The sequence below is a fragment of the Pieris napi genome, chromosome 9, assembly GCF_905475465.1.
Source record: "Pieris napi chromosome 9, ilPieNapi1.2, whole genome shotgun sequence".
In the NCBI taxonomy this organism is placed as follows: domain Eukaryota; kingdom Metazoa; phylum Arthropoda; class Insecta; order Lepidoptera; family Pieridae; genus Pieris; species Pieris napi.
In genome coordinates, this window is record NC_062242.1 from 2937327 (window position 1) to 2958939 (window position 21613).

Below are 21613 nucleotides of genomic sequence, written 5' to 3' on the forward strand. Positions count from 1 at the left end.
CCCCGAATTCACAAATCAGATCTTCGCAGAATTTTGTCGAATTCATAAAATTCAACATCATAAAATATTGGCTCATTCTCCAAATGATAATGGTATTGTAGAGAGATTTCATTCCACTATCCTTGAACATCTTAGAATACTAAAGCTCGAGAAGCGAAGTGAACCAGCAATTAATCTAATGCCCTATGCAATTTTAGCTTATAATAGTTCAATTCATAGTTTCACTAAGTGTAGACCTTTAGACTTGATAACTGGACATTTTGACCCACGTGACCCAATAGATATCGACATATCAGAGCATTTACTCCAGCAATATTCACAGGATCACAAGAAACGTATGAACCAAGTATATGACTTAATAAATGAGACTTCTTTACATGACCGAACCCAATTAACTGAAAATAGGAATAAAGACCGTGAGCCTGAAAAAGAATATTGTCCTGACGAGCAAGTGTTTATTCGTAATCCTTTAGCATCCCGACAAAAATTAGCTCCTCGTTTTACTCAGGACACTGTCCTTGCTGACCTTCCAATCCATATTTATACAAAGAAAAAGCGAAATCCTATTGCAAAGTCACGCCTTAAGCGAAGTCCTAAAGACCCCACCTTGTTACAGGATTCCAATTTTGTTGACCATTCTTCTACATAAGACTCAAGGACAAGATGTGACAATTGAATCATTGGACAATGGACCCGGACTACTTCCATTCAAACTAGGACCCGCTAAGATTATTTCTCACTATCATTCCTTTTTGAATTACATAAATTTAGATAATTTACAATCTCAGATAGAATTAGTTGAAATTCAAATTGGCAATTTGAGTACGCAGTTAAATAATAAGACGTTATCTATGTTTAATCCTCATGTAGAACATTTAAAAGGTAAACTTATGAAAATACATGACCAGCTTCGTACTTTTCAATTTCATCGCAGTAAAAGGGGACTCATTAACGGCCTTGGATCTATAATTAAATCTATATCTGGTAATTTAGATTATACTGATGCAATTAAATATGAAAATGCTATTAATTTGTTACAAAAAAACGATGCAACATTAGAGTCTGAAATTAATACCCGAATAAGTTTAAATAAAGAGTGGATTACGCAAAGTTCCAAAGTTATACAAGACATTGTATTGAATCAAGAATCAATTGATAAATATGTAAAATTAATTTTAGATAAAAATAATCAGTTAGAAGCTGATTTAATTGAGTATGCTCATCTAGCTCAGCATCTCTTTATTCTATCGGATAATATAGAAGATTTATCCGAGGAATTATTTAGCTTAGGAAATACATTATCGTTTATACGTGCATCGAGCACTCCTTATTCGTTAATCGATTTAGAAGAGGTTAAGCATATATTAGATAAGTTAAGGGTTTTATATTCAAAAGATGAAATTCTTGATATAGATTTTAGGAATTTTTATGAAATAATTAAGTTAGGATATTTTTATTTAGACAGGCAAATAGTAATTGTAATAAAAGTCCCAATTATTGTATCCTACACCTATGACCTTTATAAATTAGCCGTTGTCCCAAATAAGAACCATAAAGTCCTTATTCCCACCTCTCCATATTTGGCAATTTCTGGAAAAGACTCTAGGTACATAGAGACAGAATGTCCGAAGTTAAATTCATGGTTTCTCTGCAACTCAAAACCAGATTATAAGAAAGATAAATACGATTGTATCCAGCAGCTGATCACCCAACAGGAGCTCAACCAGTCCTGTCCCTTAACTTCAGTCGTCCTACAAAATGAAGCATTAGAACAACTTGATGATAAGCATTATACAATGAGCTTTCCAACTTTAACGAAAGTTAAATTATTCTGTGGACAAGAACAATATAGGACACTACAAGGCAGCTATGTAGCAGTCATTCCACTTAACTGTTACCTCAAGGCACCAGGATTTACCATTACTAATATGAATAATCGTATAAAAGGTCACATTGTCAAGATATTGGAAATACCGCAATATATCGAATCCAAGAATATTGAACAGCCAACATTAAACCTGGCCTCTACAGACCTCAACAGCTTTCATAGTCTTAACACGAAGATGTCTATGCAGCCTCCAGTACATCTTAATCAAGACAAGGATATAAGTCTATATCATACTACTATACCTTTATATGTAGCATTGATAGTAATGATTATTTTAATTGGCATCGTGACATATAGACGAATGGGAATTAAACCTGAAACAAAAGGACATCCTGAAAAAGAACAAGTTCCTGAAAACCCCAGTCAAGTCAAAGTGAATCCCGGACATATTTCATCAGCAACTCTCTCACACAAAGTTCTCGAATAGTTGCTGATTTTAGGAGGGAGGTGTTACGTAGCCCTATACCATAGAATCTACATTTCGCAATATATAAAGAATAACATGTCCCTAACGTTACATGGTGTCAGCGGAATTCGTATGTCGCAACTTACACGAGTTACACGAGCCTCACGTTGCATAGTGTCAGCAATTGGTGCCTCTTCGAGCCTTATTATTTCCATATTTTAAGTGCATTCAATTTCCTTACTTCGGGTTGTTTAGCCGTATTTTAATTATAGTTTAAATTGTAATTTTATTTTTAATAAATTAGTTTAAAACATTTGGTTTTTTTTGAAACCTTCGGCTGTGGCCTTCGTAATTCGTGTCAACTAGATCATGGAAATAAATACCATTTTAGGTATTAGAGTAATTTTAATTGAAATATTTTAGTTAATAATATTTTTTATATCAAACAATATTTATATTTTTTAAGTTTTTATTTTGACTTAATGACCCCGTGAACTTTGTTTCACCATCATCAACTTTTAAAACAAACCAAAGAGATCGGACCTCATACAGCAGACTATATACTAACACATATTTCTGAAAGAATCTACAAATAAATGACAACCAAGTGACAACTTTTTATTTCTAAAAAGACGTCCAATTTCCCAACTAAGAACAGTTTTCATTGGAAAATTCAATTGTTACTTTTGTTTCCCACCATTTAAAACTTCCCTGATCTACCACAAATATTTCAAGACCATAATTAGCCAAATCGGTCCAGCCATTCTCGAGTTTTAGCGAGACGAATAATAATCTCTTATTAAACGTTATTCAAAATAAAAGCTCTGGCCTGTTATCTGTTTTGTAAAAAAGACCGGCATTCGCGAGGATTTTAACATTGGACCCTATGGACGATTTTATTTTAAGCCTTATCTTATTTGTATTCCTAATACAAAAATATCTAATTATCTCATGTGTTAGTGAATATCTTTTAAAGTTAGTATGTATCAGGATCCCTCTCCGGTAAAGGCCTCCTCCAAGGCTTGCCATCTTTCTCTATCCCGAGCTATTTGGACCCAGTGAGGACCCGCGATTTTTTTGATGTCACCATCCCATCGAGCGTAGGGTCTGCCTCTGTGTCGTTTGCCTGGTGGCCTATGGACGATACGGGACTTCAAATCGAACTTCAATATTTGGTTAAAAAGTGTGTAATACGTACTCGTATACGTAAAATTTAAAAAAAAAGAATGCTTTATGGAACTACATAACCTTATTCCGTCATCCCCTATCAAACAACGCTCGTCTAAAAAAACGCTGAAGTTTCAACCCATCGTTGTTAACATTTCTAGGCCGCACTGCAGGATTTGGATCGTCGTTCTTGTAAAAACAGCAAACGAGTGGAACTCCTTGTCCCCTTCCATTTTCCCTAGATAGTTTAACGAGGGTTAATTCAAGATGTGGAAAAATATTCTCTTTTACATATCATGGGACAAACGCCCACTTCTGTATAAAAAAATTTTTTAATGTTATTGGCAGTTAAATCTATTTAAATTCTTCTTGTTTTGGTATTACATAGTAAAACTTTTAAACTTTTTACTGTTGAGAATAATCATAATTATAAAGTTTTGATTAACTTTATGCAAAAAATGAGGCAAGAAATTAGTAAAGTTAATGGGAATAAAACATTTCCGACATTCCTTGTCTTCTTAAAGATTAGCCTGGTTTCAACGGCTTCAAAGGTTGTCTACCTGATAAATACCTGATATACATGTTAACACATATAACAATATTTTGATACATATTTCATCCGAAAGAATTATACTATAAAAACAAAAAGCGAGATCTTGTTACCCGTAAATGTGGTGTGAATTCTTCATTTGTTTAATTGATTGTTTATCTCTATATCTTTCTAAACTGAAAGCCATCCTGGGTCATCCCATTCAGGTTCATGAAACAAACAGCATGATTAACTAAGGTAGTTATAAATGTAAACTAAATACTTCAACAATGTTTGGCCGAGATATTTCAAAACGCTTTAAGACACGGTAAACCAACCCAATAGTCGTCAAAGAACCTTATGTTTCTCAATACATTGTTGAGATTTGCAACCGCATCTTAGAAGACAGGTCTAATCTTTACCGCCATGGTTCATCGACCCTGTTCCCTTATTGCATTTCCTACATACAGGTAATGTAATCTTCGCGAATATTACCTTGACACAAGAGTCAGTATTTCTATGCGCGCCATCGGAGCGCGACGTCTTGGCGGCCATGTTTTAAAAACCATAAACAAACGTTCCAATTTTAAATTGGCTGCGTTCTGATTAGTTCGCATTCCGAATTTGAAGTGTTTTTTTGTGTGATTTTGTGGATTGCCAGTAACACGTTAGACAGGTACTTTCTCAATTTTTTATTAACGTTGTTTTTTTTGCAATTCCATATGAGTTATTAGTTGCCTTTCAACGTTTTTAGGCCGAGTATAAATTAAGGCAAATCCTACAGCAGCAATTTCGTTTAATAAGTACATGACATCTTAATGATTCGACTTTCACAAACTTGACATGATTTAAGCAACAGTAGATTTCCGTTAAAGCAATTCGCAGACAATAAGTCATATTCCTGGGAATTGTTACAGGAAATGTTCACTTTAATTCAATGCAAAGGACTAAAGATAAATACGAGTAATTAATGTAAACAATATATGATCTACTAGTTATGTCCTTCGAGCAGAAAAAGCAGGTTTGGCATCTAACTCTAATCCCTAAGGTCTGGCCTTTCTTTCTATGTGCGCATTAACATTCGCTCGAACGGTGAAGAAACCGGCTTGCTTAGACCCAAAAATTCGACGGCGTGTATCAGGCACAGGCTGATCACGTACTAAATAGATTGACAAATGATCATGAAACAGATACAGAAATCTGAGGCTCAGACCTAAAAAGGTTGTAGTGCCGCTGATTTATTTATTATTATCTTCTAATATATAAAATTCTCATGTCACAATGTTCGTTCCCATACTCCTCCGAAACGGCTCGACCGATTCTTATGAATTTTTTTATGCATATTTAGTAAGTCTGAGAATCGGCTATCTTTCAAACCCCTAAATATGAAGGGTGATCCACTCCTAAAATTTTATTTTTATTTGATAAATAAAATTTTTTGTTTTTATTTCTTTATGATACAGCATACAAAAATACAAACAACCCTTAATTTTCACCCTTCTACGATCAACCACAGTTTTTTTGTGAATTAAAATCTTATGACTTGAACTCTGAGGTTTATATGTAGAGAAAAAATCACAGAAAAACCTAAAAAGTTTTCATTCCAGAAAACCGATCAGTCTCTGGGGTAGCATAGCAAAATGTTCTATGATATGTACGAAAAAGGTAGGCTACGTAAAATCACATATATTTAAATATATATAAATACAAATAAAAGTCGAGGGCAGCTAGTATTTCTATATATAATATAATATACCTAGTTATATTTCTCACGTCTCTAAACAGTTTAAATGATTTATAGCTTCAATTCAAAGAAACATGTCATTTAGCGTGCAAATTTAACCTCATGTTATGACCAACATCCGTTATTCTAATTACACCAGGGAATTATAATCACTCAGGGTCATGTTACACCATTTGGTTTAAACATATATTTCTTCAATTAACGGTTTAAGGAAATATAATTAGATATTGCTGTAAAGTAGTGATACTAGGGGATCCGACAGATGTGGTCCGGTCCAACGCTTGTTTTAAATACAAATATTTCAAATCAATAAAGGTAAAAATTTAAAATACATCTAATTGTTCGATTTTCTAATGCACTTGAACACATACTTCTACTTCATAAAAATTGGTCCAGCCGTTTATTTACAAACACACGCATATAAGATGTTAGACTTATATAGATAAAGCTATAATAATAATAATAAATGTTATTTGCAAAGAAAGTATTACACTCAGATTAATTAATTTAAAATAAAACCGCACAATCAGCCATATAATGTCATGCAAATGTCATATTAATTATCATGTAATATTATGAACAGTTAAGTTATTTATATTGTTGTCAAAACGTATGATCTAAATACACTCCCACGCCATAAAGGCACCAGTAAGGTATAGGAATGTAGGAAACATACCTACTAAATCATAGAAAAAAAACTGAATTATAACATCGAAACGGAAATGCAATTAATCGCTAAATTTGCATAACAATAATTAATTTGAATAATTAACGAAAGTAGTAAGTTACGTCTAGACTAGAAGATAGCAAGAACAACTATATTTATTCATATTTGTGAGAGATCAAAGTAACTCTAGTGGTTAATGCGATGATCTTGATCGTGCGTTCGGACCCTGGCTGTGGATTCATTAGCGAGGCTCACTTGCCAGAAAAAGCTGGAGGAGGTCTTTACCCGTGAAGGGGTTCCGATCGACGGTACTGAAGGTGGCTATAACAACAAGCAAAAGAAAAATGTTAAATTATCTAAGTTGTGTATTATATAATTTGCTTTTGTCATGATTGGAAATAAAACGGGCTTTATTATTATTACTAGCCAGATACAAAACTCATATGTGGCTTAAAATCGAATTGTTGAAACAGAAAGACAGGTTTTCTTATTGATCCTTCAAAAGCTCATGTCTCAGCGTTGTGGTCAGTAAAGAAACATATGTAGCTGACAATCTGTTTCCACCGGTTTCTGTTCAGCGCCTCTTTACAGTGCACAGTTTTGAGGACGATGAGTCTTTCACTGGATCGGTCCATCTGGTTGGTGAACGACCACGCGATGTTTGCCTTCTGTGTTACTAACCACAATCAGTTCCAAGATCCTCTGCGCATTGTATGAGATGAGACAATTCGCGCATTAAATACTAAATAATATCTTAATATATATAAATTACGTGTCACGTTGTTTGTCCGTTATGGACTCCTAAACTACCGAACTGATATCGATCAAATTTGCACACCGTGTGTAGTTTGATCCAACTTAAAAGATAGGATAGCTTACATTCTCAATTTATACCCGCAATATTATTTTATTGTAAAATATTTGTTTATTATTTGATAGTCACAATTCTAACAGATGGCGCTGTGTTGAAAGTACCAACGTTTCACATAAGCTACAATTTAATGGCATAACCACCAAAAAAGCATGGTGGATTGGTGTTCTCCTGCCGTTTCTCTTGAATAGTTTAATACTATGTAATATAACAAAAATCTTAGCCACAGCAACGCTTGGCCGAGTCTACTAATATTCCTATATATTGCAGTGTAATGAGAAAATTTCGAAGGAAACTTATCGGTCCTGACAACAGCAATCTCACTTCGATCCCTGACTAAGAAATGTTTCGATTTAGTATAGAACTACTTATCTAAATGACTATAAGATGTTCAGCTTCTTTGCGGGACAAACATAAAAAACTACGAAGCAATGATTTCAAAACGTTTTAATTACGAAAATAATCTGATGCACGCATTTGCAACGAGTTTTAGGTCATCGCTCTTCATCTAGTCACACAACGGTATCATTTAGAGTGTATGGATAAATTGAGGTTCAATTTACGAGCATAGCTTGGGCAACAAAGTTGATCTATTCAATGCACCATAACAAGTTAGGGAAAAACTTATGTATTATTAATAACTAGCTGGCCTGGCGAACATCGTACCGCCTAACAGTCGATACTTTATTTTTTTTTAATACTTATTCTGCTCTTCGGGACACCGGTCTAGCTAGTAAGATAAAAAAAGAAAGTTGATAATACAACAAAGACATTATGTCAAAAAATAAAAATTTACCTTCCTAGAAAAGTGTTGTTTTTAGAACTTTTCACTCATTTTTTTTAATTTTTCTCTCCGTAAGAACCATCCTCGTACTTCAAGGAATATTATAAAAAAATAATCAGATAAATCGGTCAAGCCGTTTTCATGTTATGTCGTGACAACGGAAAACGGGTTTCATTTTTATATATATAGATAAGTAAAAATAATAGATTCCAGGCTCTTATGGTCCTAGAATGATGTGTTGTTAGTAGAATAAGGACAGATATATTTTACTGTATGAGGGAAAGAGTAGGAAATTCTCGGACAAGCACAGAAGTAAATAACATATGCCGGCTGCCCACTGACGTATTTCCGAACCAATTCGACTCGGGGTCCTTCAAGATAAGAGCGTACCATTTCTTAAAAGGCCGTCACGCACTTGCGAGCCTCCTGGCAATGTGCGAATCCATGGGCGGCGATATCACTTAACATCTTGTATCAACTATAACTTGTGTAGTTGGAAAGAAGCAAATCAAATGATTTTTTTTTATTCCTTTATACTGGAATTGAAATTACGACAGTTTACAATAGTCGAAACGTATTGTATAAAAATGGTTTGCCCATAATAATCAGTACAATAAAAGCTTATATCTAGAAATATACAATAATAACAACAAACAATTTAACTACAAACAGATTTAACAGGCAAACATGTGCTTACTGTTGCTATCTAAGAATTTTTACATCTCTTATAAAATTCTCGTGTCACAATGTTCGTTCCCGTACTCCTCCGAAACGGCTCGACCGATTCTTATGAAATTTTTTATGCATATTTAGTAAGTCTGAGAATCTGCTACTATCTATCTTTTATCTCCTAAGTGATAAGGGGTGTCCACCCCAAAAAAAAAAATTTATTCTTTGGAAAAAATATTTTGTTTATTTTTTTATGATACAGCATACAAAAATACATACAACCCCTAATGTTCACCCCTCTACGATCAACCCCTATTTTTATTATTGTAGATAGTTATTTTTATTGAACTAAAAAAATATTTCCTACAAATAATTCTACTGTATACCACATGGCAAAACAAACGTTTGCCGGGTCAGCTAGTACTACTATAATTATTTGATCTCAACTTATTGCAAATTTTTTGAAAAGAAGCACTGCGAAACTTTGAATTAGAGAGGTCAATTTCAGGGTAAAATTTATTATTCAGCTTATTGTGTTACAGTAAAATTGATAAGATTTATGTTGCAATATTTCGATATATTAAGAGCAATACTTTCACACGTCCTATTATCGCTTATCATTGATAACTTTGACAATCTGATTCTACAAGGAAATACTCAGCAGTATTATGTAACAATGATATTTATATTAAGATAATTTACAGAGAAATTTGTTAACAATAGTCGTATTGTATCAACACACACATAGCTAAAACACGTAAAGAATGAACGAAGTACCATCACATATGGAAAACTGCTCACATCTCTGGGCTGGTGCTCCCAAATACTATCTTCTTCCTTTTGACCACATTCAGCGAAGGCCTTGTCGAATTGTCAACCTCCGATCGGCTTGATTCTCTCTCTTTACGCGGAGACATTGCGTCTCTTTGCGTCTTCTACAAATATACTATGGCGAGTGGTGAGAATTGTTTGGGTTCCCTCCTGCCTCGTTTCAGCACCGTACGAGCCGTATCAATGCAAAATTTCAGCAACATCAAGTTGGCTGGAAGTCTTCCAAAGTCCATTTCACAAGGCACTTTCTTTAGCGAACTGTGGAATCGACTCCCGATCTTCCCTGAGAGATACGGCCTCCAACTATTCAAAGTTTGAGTGTACTCCTCCCTCAAAGGGCGGCAACGCACCCACTAATAATTGGTGTCCCATAGTCCCGTTCGTTTGCTGTATTATATCCAGTGGTATACGCCTATATGTGCCTTGGCCTCAAATTGCATCCGTTTATTTGATCATTTTTATTTTATAAACAAATAGGTAGCTTTCTGTATATCAATGATTAATGGCTTTGAGACATGCCGATTACCTCGCGTTTCCTTCACCGTAACAGTAAGTGTTAATTGCATCTAACGAATAATACATTTACGGAACACCACTAGGCCAACACTGCTAAATTCTTTTTATTGCTTTTCAAGGCATTGTATTCTGTGATCATTTTAACATTGTTTATCTCTTTTCGTAGTGATTTAACGCGGCTATTAGATTTTGAATTTGTTTGACGGGTTTTCCTTGTAACACCTTCACCAACGTTGAGCAATACAAGCAGTTATAAAATATAATCCTTTATTATATCACCCACGGAAACGCATGAAGGTTAGGCTGGCCTTTGTTGATTTAAAATTACGTGGGATTTTAATACAAAGAAAGAATCTTTGAGCAATAAGATTGATGCATTGTTAATTTGTAAGCCCTATAAGCATGGGTAACTTATTAGTTAGTGGCTAAATGACAGTAAAGTTACGTGTTAGTTTTGTCGTACAAATATTTATTTGAATAATAATCATGACTTAATTAATTTTCTTAACCTACATAATAATAATTAAAAATTAATAAATAACTAAAAGTTTGGTCCCTTTAACGCTGGCAGCATTACCTCGCTGTATTGCAATACTTATTTGTTGAGCGTGGAATGCACCAGTGGGGTCACCGGTACTATTTTTATTAAATTAGATGAAGTAGAGGCGTGGTATTCCAATGTCTGCCAGCCGATGAAATGTGTGTTCAATTTTAAATGTTACGTTAGTTATAAATACACTATATATATCATACAGAGTATCTGTATTAGCAAGTTGCACTAGAAAATATATGAGAGAGTGAGTCCTAAGAACCTTACAAGTTACATCCCTAAGCCGTACAGATGTAGTACACATAAATAGTGAATATAAATAAGCACGGGGTCTCTGCACCAAGAGACCCAACAGACGGAGCCCTACGGGAAGGACCAACGGTTCTAGATGGTTTATCTTAAAGCTATCGGGCATGCTCACCACGATTATTAAGGGCTTGAAGGAAACTTCGCCACTTTCAGAAGAATACAGAGCAATATTCTATTATTAAATCTGATTGATTGTTATAAAACATCTTATATACTACTTACACCTATTCACACATACATACACACATGTTCATGTGAGCTGTACGTGTGTCGCGCACCTTCAGCTATTGACATTTGGTAAAACCACGTGAGCCGTGTCAGCTGTATCAGCTGTCAATGTCTATTATTCTTTGGTTTTTTTCCGAAAAGAAATAAAAACATAATAAGGTTTGAAGGATGAATTAAGAATTCGTATATTAATACGCTGTGTGCGGTAGGTCATCTCTGGGCCATCTTGGCCTATGACCAGGCGCCAGGTTATCTCTTGAGTACTAAATAACCATTATTTCAAATATGTATAATAGTCGGTTAAATTTATAACCGCGTCTTGGCTTATTGTTTGCGCTCCTTTAGAAGGGTTTATCACAAGGAATGGGTAGGTGAACTATGGTCGAATAATCTTTGTTAGATTTCATACATAAACAAAATATAAATAAAAATCGCAAAATGTATTGCTAAGCACAAAACTTGAAGATCAATACGAGTATTTTCTTTTTATTTATTCCTTGAACTCTTGAATTTGAAAGTTGCAGTAACAAATCTAAAAACCACTTTTTATTCCGGAAAAGCGTAGTCTCTATGTCTAAGCATAGCAAAATGTTCCATATGTTGGTATGTAGCTAAAAAGGTAGGCTAAGTAATAAAATAATTTCAAGGCGAAACAAAGTTCGCAGGGGCAAGTGTAAAATAATAGTATGCGAAGCCGATATTAAATTATTCCGGGATTTTGAGATCTAAATATCTCTAGAATTATCTATTAACCACAAATATACCTTATACAACTCCGCTTTCATTTAACAACTCATATTTCATTAATGAACAGTTTTAATTAAAGAACTTCTTTCCCTTCTTAGATCTAAGTTTAGATATCGAGTGAATACCAAGGATATATTATATTATCGCCTTTAAAACAATTGTAATAAAGGTTAGAGTGGTATGCTTCATCGATCTACCCTTGATGTACGTCTATATTAATTTACTGACGCCTGTTTTCGTATGTTTTAAGTTATTTTTAGTTGAATGCATTTTCAAGTGCAAGTTTCCATCCAATTGATCTTATGAATGAATTATATTTGTAATATTGTATCGAAATTTATTTATGTCTTAGGGTCTGTTTCACAATGTACGGATAAGTTCTACATAAGTTCCAAATTAGCTATTTATTACTTATTGGTAGGATAAACAATATTGTTGCGTTTCACGACTGTCAGATAGCGCTATTCGTCATATAAAGTCCATCATAAGTTATGAGTCCGATAAATGTCAAATATCACACTTTATCTTCCAAATAATTTATGTGTTGCATAGCTATTTGGTACTTTATCCATACATTGTAAAACAGACCCTTAGAGATAAACATTTTATTTGTATGTTGATGGAACATTACAAGCACAGGCAATCCTTTATATTTTTTCTCTTTACTAGGTGCCCGAATTTATAATAATCAAATGCACTGACCGGTTCAGTTGGAGTTTCAACACACGGTTTTATGGTTAACAGCACGAGGCCTAGGCTAGGCTAGTACTCACTATAAGTTTTTATGATACCTACTGTACATATTTCATAACCCATAGAATTAACAAAGAAATGTGAATACAGCCGAATGTCACCTACTATCTTAAAAGATATATGTTGGTTTGATTAAAAAGCTATATAATTACAAATTTAACATTAATAATCAATAATGTATATTGGTACAAATTTCTTTGAAATTGATTGTTATTTTTGAAGTCCACTCAGTTTTTAATCTTATCTTTCATGTTTGTTAATCTTAATTAATACAACTTGAAAATATTCTTTTCATGAATGAAACTAAGCAGACGGAAGGGAAGTATCTAATTAGTGGAGTGCTGGGAAGGGGAAATCTGTAAAAATAGTTTGGAAGTCATTTCAGAATCGAATAGTGTCAAAATCAAGATTATGTTTTGAAAGAATTTTAGAAATTATCGTGATTTGTATCCTTTTTTATTATTGTCCCTTTCACTGTTTACATATGAAGTATTGGCTTTGCTCCATTAGTTTGGTCTAAGCTAAGCTAACACTCAGAGAGATTCGCAGTTTGCTCTATAAATACCGACTGTGACTTAACTCGAAAGTTAAGTCTGAGCAAGTGCGCTCTATAGATCTCGCCTTAAGTAATTTTATGTCTGTCTAGTTTTGCACTTCTTGCGCTCACCGTATTTTTTTTTCTTACAATTATTGCCTGGAAGACGTCGCTCGAAAGCGATAAGCCATTTGTGCTTTATATGTAATTATTTTAATTGTACTGTATTTCTGCAACGATGTGTAAATAAATAAGTTCACACGCTATCAACGGAGTCATTGATAAATACTTATGGATCAAGCAAGGGTATGAAACCAGAGTTGATATCAAATATATACGAAATTAAAATTATGTTGACTGCATTCCTGACCCTGAGTTTTTAAAAAAAAACAAAACCTAATCGTTGTTCGTTACTCAACATCCGCTAGCATGACACAATAAAATTTTACAATGTCGCCCAGTACTGGTTTTTATACGAATTTTAGTTTTTAAATGCATTCTTTTAGGGTTGCCATATAGAAACTAGGTTTAGGTTTAAAGTTTATTCTCATTAAAAACATACATACTAACATGAGAATCAAAAAGTAAAAAACGCCACTGTCGTACACAGATATTGCATTTGTGTCCATCTACCAAAAAACTTGCAATTTCGCGTTCGGTTCTGATTTTAGTTAGATGTATATGATAAGTGTTATGCCGACTACGTGTGAAATTCCTTGAATGCTTGCGTGTATTTTCTTATGTATTTTTTTACTACAACTTGTGTAGTAAGTACAATATTGGATATCCTTTCCTATGACTCCAACACGGAGAAATTACATTTTTGTGTCTTACCATCAATTTACACATCTGTAAATTTCTGGAGACAGTCAATCACTAAGATACTGAGAGCGTCTATGTAATTGTTTTTTATAATTATATTTGAGTATTTATTTAGGCTTAGAGGGAGTGAATTACCTACAAAAATTATCAATGACTTTGAATGCCATGGGTCAAATGTTGTACTGGATTATATTGCGAGACTAAAAGCAGCCAAGTGTCAACCCTATTGATCGAGACCAGTGAATTTGCTGCGGTCGTTTAAAGGCTTCGGCTCGGATTACTTCACAGAAGTTTTTTAAATCTGTATTTGAGACTTCTAAGTAGACGGGATATTAAGCGCGTTTAACCATATTTTTTTTATTTTTTTTGCAATAAACACGCGTATTTGAAGAACAAACTTATTATATTTAAATAAATTAAAAATATCTATAATTTTTCAAACGGATAAAATTTTCTGGACAAGAATAAATCGATCGAATGAAAGGGCACTTTATTAATTGAAATCTGGTCCCCCATGAAAGACATATTTCGCTATCTGCATATGCAATGAAGCGCCGTCTGTGTACCCGAGACAATAGTTTGCTGGGAATCGTGAGGACTTCAAGTGCGTTTGCCACTAACCCGCTGTGGTAACTTAAATGCATATAAATGTCTTGTCAAATCTATGCTTAAAGAAGCATAACGATATACAAGGAGTGACGCGCAACCGAGTGTGAAGCTTCCGTCCGCTCCCACGGGACTTCACGAAATCAGCCTATTATTTTATTTTTATTAAGGCAGCTTTTTTAACAATTACAAAACCAAATGTATATCAACACCAATGAACCTTGAACAGCATACCTTATTAAATATATAATATATACTTATACATATTGCACGTTTACGAAACGAGTGAAGTCGAAGGTGAGAGGAAAACTAGAGGAATGGAACGAAGCATCCAAAATAAAAAATATTCACAGAATGCGAAATTACCACATCAGGGCAAAAGCAGTCAGAAAAATGAGCAGACTATATTGCAAGGTACAAAGGTACAAGGTTGCAACTGTCAAAAGATGGACACTTCCAGTAAAAAGAAACGCGGGACACAAGCGATGGGCTAACAACATTATAAAGGTTTCTGGGAAGAAATGAATGGAGAAAGCAAAGAACTGATCAAAATGAAAAGTTTAGGATCCATTTACCCAAAGGGATACTGCAGAACACGAAGTTATGGAAATAACAATAAATAAGGTAGACAGCTAAGTGTATATGAAAACTAACACCCATCTTTGTTTGTAATATTCTGTCTGGGCGTACGTTTGTGCCTATGTGTGTGTGTGTTTGTGAGATGTGTGACTATTTATTTAATATATTATTTTGGTTGGAGGCGTTTGTTTCATTATAAATGTCATATTAATAAATAAAAATTATATTATACTAGACATCATCGAACCTGTTTTTTTAATTACTTTACTTCAAATTGCCTTGGATTGCGCAAGATATGGTTAATACAAGGAATCCTAAAGCCTTCGAAATCATCTCACTAAGAGATAACTCGGTTTTATTAGGTTTTTTATTTACAAATTATGTAATGCTATCTTTATATATTCAGCCCTGTTTATAAACTAAAGATATTTATGAATTTTTACGATAAAAAACCTCTAAGAATTTCATCTTTTAAGTCAGTTGAATTACGCTAAAATGAATCATACATCTTAAAATAGCGTTCGAAACTTACAAACCGAAATGGGTTTATGAAAAATCAATTTAAAATTAATATCACTTTGCACTTAATTTTGAACACAACATCCGGACCAATTGTAAAGAGCAAATAGCATTGAAATGAGATAGTGAAAGGTCAGTGACCCTCGGACCTGTTCTACCTGATACGTCCAATGGAGCATAAATTTGAACCAAGTTTCGTAACACCTAATTTTAAAATTATGAGCCTATAGAAAGTGGTAATCGTTCTAAAGCTATATTATGTTTAGATTATGTTTAATGCAGAATTTAGTTTTGAAGCAGAAACGAAACTTAGCGCGTCTTAACAATACATTTATGACATATTGAAGTTATATTAATCTCTTAAAACTTTTTTTTTTTTTTTAAAGACAATTCACACCAATTGACCTAGTCCCATGCTAAGCTGGTGAAGCTTGTGTTATGGGTACTAGGCAACGGATATACATACATATTATAGATAGATATACATATAAATACATATTTAAACACCCAAGACATAAGAACAACACCAAATGCTCATCACATCGATGTTCGCCTCAGCCGGGGATCGAACCCGGGACCCATGGATTCGCAGTCAGGGGTACTAACCACTAGACCAATGATTCGTCAACTTTGTAAACCACTATACGATAAATTGTAGTATAAAAAAAACTGACCCAAAATGAAATATTTTTAGTTACCCTAAAAATATAACAGATTGGTGATTTGTAACGTTTTTTGAATTAAATTATTTTTGACAAATTCAGGAATGCGGTATCATTGTCACTAGACGAATAGGTGATAAACACCACTATATGGAACCAGCTGCCCACTGAAGTATTTCCGAACCAATTCGACTTAGGGTCCTTCATGAAAAGAGCGTATCAAGTCTTAAAAGGCCGGCAACCCACTACTAGTGAGCCTTCTGGCAATGTCCATGGGTAACGTTGACATCACTTAACATCAGCCTCCTGTCCGTTTGCCTCCTATTACATAAAAAAATATTTTTTAACGGAAATTAAAAACAAGAATACGATATGGACTTTAGAAGTTCATCGAACATAGCGGAAAATGTAATTTCTCACGCTATTCACTAATTTCATATTACGCCACTTCCCACGTCCAAAATATTAATTAACTTCTTGATCGTGTAGCAACGTGATGTAGATATAGATATACTATTATAAGCATACATATATAATGTTCATCGCGTGTAATTGAATTCTCAAAAGCATTGTAACTCATATGGCATAGGGTCACATTTCGGTATTATAAAGGCACCAACACAAAATCGATACAATTAAATATTGTTTCCCCGGATATCAACCTTCGACTACACCTATATCGAACGATGCCACGGAAAAAGCAGCCTTTTGAGGGAAAGGATAAAACGATAAAGCCAAAACGGAAAATCATGAATGTATTTTTTGGTTCATAATCAGCAGTGTTGGCTTAAGTGTACGCCTCTTAAACCTATGGTCGTCTCACTCACGAAAAGGCTCCGGCATATCTTAAAATGTATTTTTGCTCACTTCCTCTTTTCACTTCCTCATTCCTACAACCTTTTTGTACACCTATTTGTCTATAAAACTAAAAATGATTAAATAAACAGATGCAATCTGCGGCCAAGACCCATATGGGTTTGGAACAGAATCATAATTTATCAAATATTTATTGTTATTTTAATGTAAATTTATTGTTTCAGGTAAGCGTTGTTGTGCACACATTAATACACTACAATCAAGTAAGTGTATTAATTAAGTTAGTGTTTTTAAATTCGGTGTCGAGACCCTTGGTCCGTGGGGTCCTAGCGTTTTAAGGCTTTTTAAAGAAATTTCAAGTTTAGTCGACATCACAGGAGACCGAAGATCTGGCAGCTACCTCAGACAAAGAATTAGTCTAGCTATTCAAAGGGGGAACGCTGCCAGTATCTTCGTAACCTTTCCTGAAGGGACTCCTTTTAATAATATATTTTAGTTATATGTTAAGGTTAGTTATTTATTTCAATGTATATTAGTTTAAATATATTGAGTAATAACTTAATAAATATAGAATACATGTAATAAATATAACAATATTTTGTCGGCACAGGCACGAATCGCGGTTTGCCTTTATATTATGTTTAATTGGTATATATATATATATATATATATATATATATATATATATATATATATGGTGTATATATATATATATATATATATAATATAATATATATATGATTTAGTAAGTGTATTAATATTCCACGTATCGATATAAACTTATTGGCCTGCATGCACAGATCACATGCATTTACGCGGCAAAATATTTGTTTTAATTTAGTACAGAGGATTTATTGCCATGTATTACTAAGTTTTTCTTTTCACGTAACAAATTTTGTACGAGACGTTACATGTTAGCGGAAACAATTCTGAACACATTTACATACTATTTTATTACACAACTTGTTTGGTTATAGCATTATAATGTTTATGTGGGAATAAGAAAACTTGTAGAAGATAATTTGAAAAAAATCTATAAACAATTTACCACCTTTCATTTAATAAATAATATAATAGATAGCAAAAATTTAAAAAATTACACAGAACATTAAACTTAACTAAGTTTGACATAGATACATTTATGTCATTATTTAATGCCAGACGAATGATTGCATAATTAATTTAAATTCAGAACACAACAGGTCATGCATAGAATACTAACATAGAGAAAGTTTATAGAGTATGTAATTGCCGCAATTCAAAATCTAATTATTACAAACAAGTAAACGTACGAGGAAGTAAGTAAGTCATTTTAATTGAAGCTTTAAAAATATATTATAAAGTGGTAAAGTTTGTATGTTGTAGGGTGTAATCTGAATCTAGTGAAGAGATTTTGATATTAATCCGAAAATTTAGCGACTTTTTCGTAGAAGTCAGTGTTGGCTTAGTTAGACTTCAGTAGGTTCGACCCCCGGCTGTGCAGAAAATTAAAAACGCAATTATACATTGTGTCATGTGTGCCCTTATCGAGAGGTTAGTTTTCGTTGAATAGCAACGGCGGTCGATGTCGCCTACACTTCTAGGCACTGGACCACTGCCGGATTGTTGCCATTTCTACGTAACAATTTTAGAAATATAGTAAGCACAATTTCTACGTTGCAGCCTACAGAAAAGAATGAATAAAGTTAGATAGCTGAGCGGATAAAATGGGTACACACTACACACCGTACATTCTACAAACAAGTGCCGGATGAATTTGTTTGTAACCGCTCCAGCATCACGCTATACTTTCTTTCATGAGGAGCCCAGATTGCACTATGCTCCAGATAACTTGTCACTTATAAATTATACAAGACTCTTTTCATGTTCATGATATCAGGAATTGTTCCTAAGTTACGGCAAATAAATCTATGTATATTTTATTATTACGTGTTTGCGATCGCACTCCTACGAAACTGTTGGGTATGGGAATAGGTCGTAAAGTATAATTCTTACTAGGTGTTTGTAAAATAAGACGTTGTTTATACCCGAATGAAGTGCGCGAAGTTTAATAATACTGTAACTGAATATTTAATAAACAAGTATTTAATAAGATTGGCATTATATTAAGTCTTTTTAAGATTTGTATAATTTAAGAACACTTTTCTTCGTATCAATACAATAAAACGTCCTTATTTGAAGAAGACGAAAGTGCTATTTCATAAAGACAATATACAAATTCACAAATCAATGAAAACGATGGCAATATTCTATGAATTAGGTTTCAAATTTCTTCCACATTCACCGTATTCTCCAGATTTGTTCCCCAGTTTCCTGTTCTCAGACCTCAAGAGGATGCTCGCTTGACAGAATTTTTGCGCTGATGAAGAGGTAGTCGCCGAAACTGAAGCCTATTTTGAGGCTAAAGACAAATCGTACTATAAAAATGGCATCGAACAATTGTATGACCGCTATAATCGATGTATCGTTGTTGAAGGCCATATTGAAATCAAATCCATTTCTATCAAAAAAAGATTTTTTCGGTTTATTAGCTCGTAAACCTTTCTTCTTTTGTCTCGGCCTAACCGTTTTTTCTGACGGTTCAGAAGAAAAGGTTCAGCCTCATTAAAGTCTAAATACAACCCCGTATAAAGTTAATTACACGAGTAACACGAACGCAGCAGCACGATCGCTGATGTAAGCGTTTTTATATAACTTTCTATGGACTACATTGTTCTACGATTATTGTGATGTACGGTAACAGCTGATGCGTACTTAAACAGCGATTAATACTGTTTGTATTTATTTATTATTAATACATATCAGGAGCAAAAAAGTATTAAACTGGTGCCCCGGTATAATTAACGCAAAAGAGAAAGTCAATTTAGAAGGATAGACCCGATTAAGTTCTATCCTTCTAAATTGTCACATTCAATTGACAATGTCATTGTCAATTGGTGGTACATGTCAGATAGAAATGGCGGGATATGGAGGAAGCCTTTGCCAAAAAAGGGCACAATCTAGGAATTAATGATAGATGTATTTAAATGTTAACTATCTGAAAGAAATGGCTTAGTATAAGAAAGGAATTTAAAGTGTGGATAGGGACGTCGACCAAATTTATAACTTGACCAATGATAATATGTTGTTTTTGGAACGTAACGAAATTCAAATTGTAGATGGAAGGTAAATTATGACTAAGCTATTGCAAAACAAATAACGTTATAATGTATTTTTTTATATTGATGTGTAGAGAAGGTAGTATAAATATTCATAAATATATAGCAAGCGCCAGGCTCAGTGGCTTGAACGTGCAATCCTGTTGCTCGTTTGAATCACGGCTGGACTTTATATCATAGGTACACATTACACAACGAAATGCAGGTCTAAAAGGCTCAGACAAAGAAGACACTTCTACATGCCTATTAAGAAAATCATTGCGAAACATATACAATAATCTGATGCTACGTTCTATAGGTTGTAGCGCCACTAGTCTTTATGTTTTTATTTTTGAAATTGCAACAAAAATAGAGTTTTTCTTTAATATAACACGGAGTTACCAATATGTATTTCTTGCGAAGTTAGGATTAAATAATTACAAATCCTCTGACAATTACGGCCTAATTTATAGAAAGTTTAAACCACAGTAGAAGTAGTTAAATATAATGAGATTATTTTATGAATATATTTTTAGCAAGACATTTAAACATCACTTGTTTAAGTAATGTTATATCATAGTTAAAAAGGAATTTACCACAATTGGTATAGCGCATGGTTTTGAAAACACTTCCCGCATATTTGTGTCACAATGAATCAGGAGGTATTTGGGTTCGTGCCAATTTATACACTTAGTCATTCACCATGGGAAGTGTAGTTAGCATATTTTTTTAGAATTCAAGACAAAATGTTTTAACTGTTTTTTCTAAAGTAAAATTACAATCCAATCAATAATATCAGAGTGTAAGATAAAAGCTTTACAATTTATAATAAGTTATTCTGTAATAATAATAATCCAATGGCGAAATCCATAGGCCTCTTTGATCATTTTTATTTTTATAGACAAGTGTTCAGTGATCAGTATTTTGTGTTTTTCATGCCATCGATTTTTGGACTTGTGACGTGCCGATTTCTGCTGCTGCCCTGCGATTCTGTAACTCACTTTTCGAACTCACACAGCGGTTTTCGCATCGGCGGTCGCTCTGAAATCAGTCGTGAAGCAGTCATTTTATGATTTGGCATTCTGAAAAGCTTGTAGTTTATTGTTTATCAGAATGCCAATGCCAGAATCGCAGGGCTGGAGTAGGAGCGCTCATGACAAGAAAATTCCATTGCCCCAGACAATAAAAGTTAATTTTGAAAATACACACAGACAATTAAAGTTAATTTTGTAATACTAAGAAACATGTTAATTTTTTATACATATTTTACATACATTG

At 33.7% G+C, this 21613-nt stretch overlaps 1 protein-coding gene across 3 annotated transcripts in view; it reads left to right on the plus strand.

Moving 5' to 3' along the window:
• LOC125052203 overlaps window positions 1-21613 on the plus strand; it is a 78727-nt gene that overhangs the window by 24278 nt on the left and 32836 nt on the right. Inside the window, exon 1 of one of the 3 annotated variants that reach the window (XM_047652870.1) lies at window positions 4513-4666. The exons of the other annotated variants lie outside the window; for them this stretch is intronic. The gene's annotated coding sequence lies outside the window, so the exon portion shown is untranslated. Of the gene's footprint in view, window positions 1-4512; window positions 4667-21613 lie in introns of those variants that run through there. 3 annotated transcript variants of the gene reach the window in all.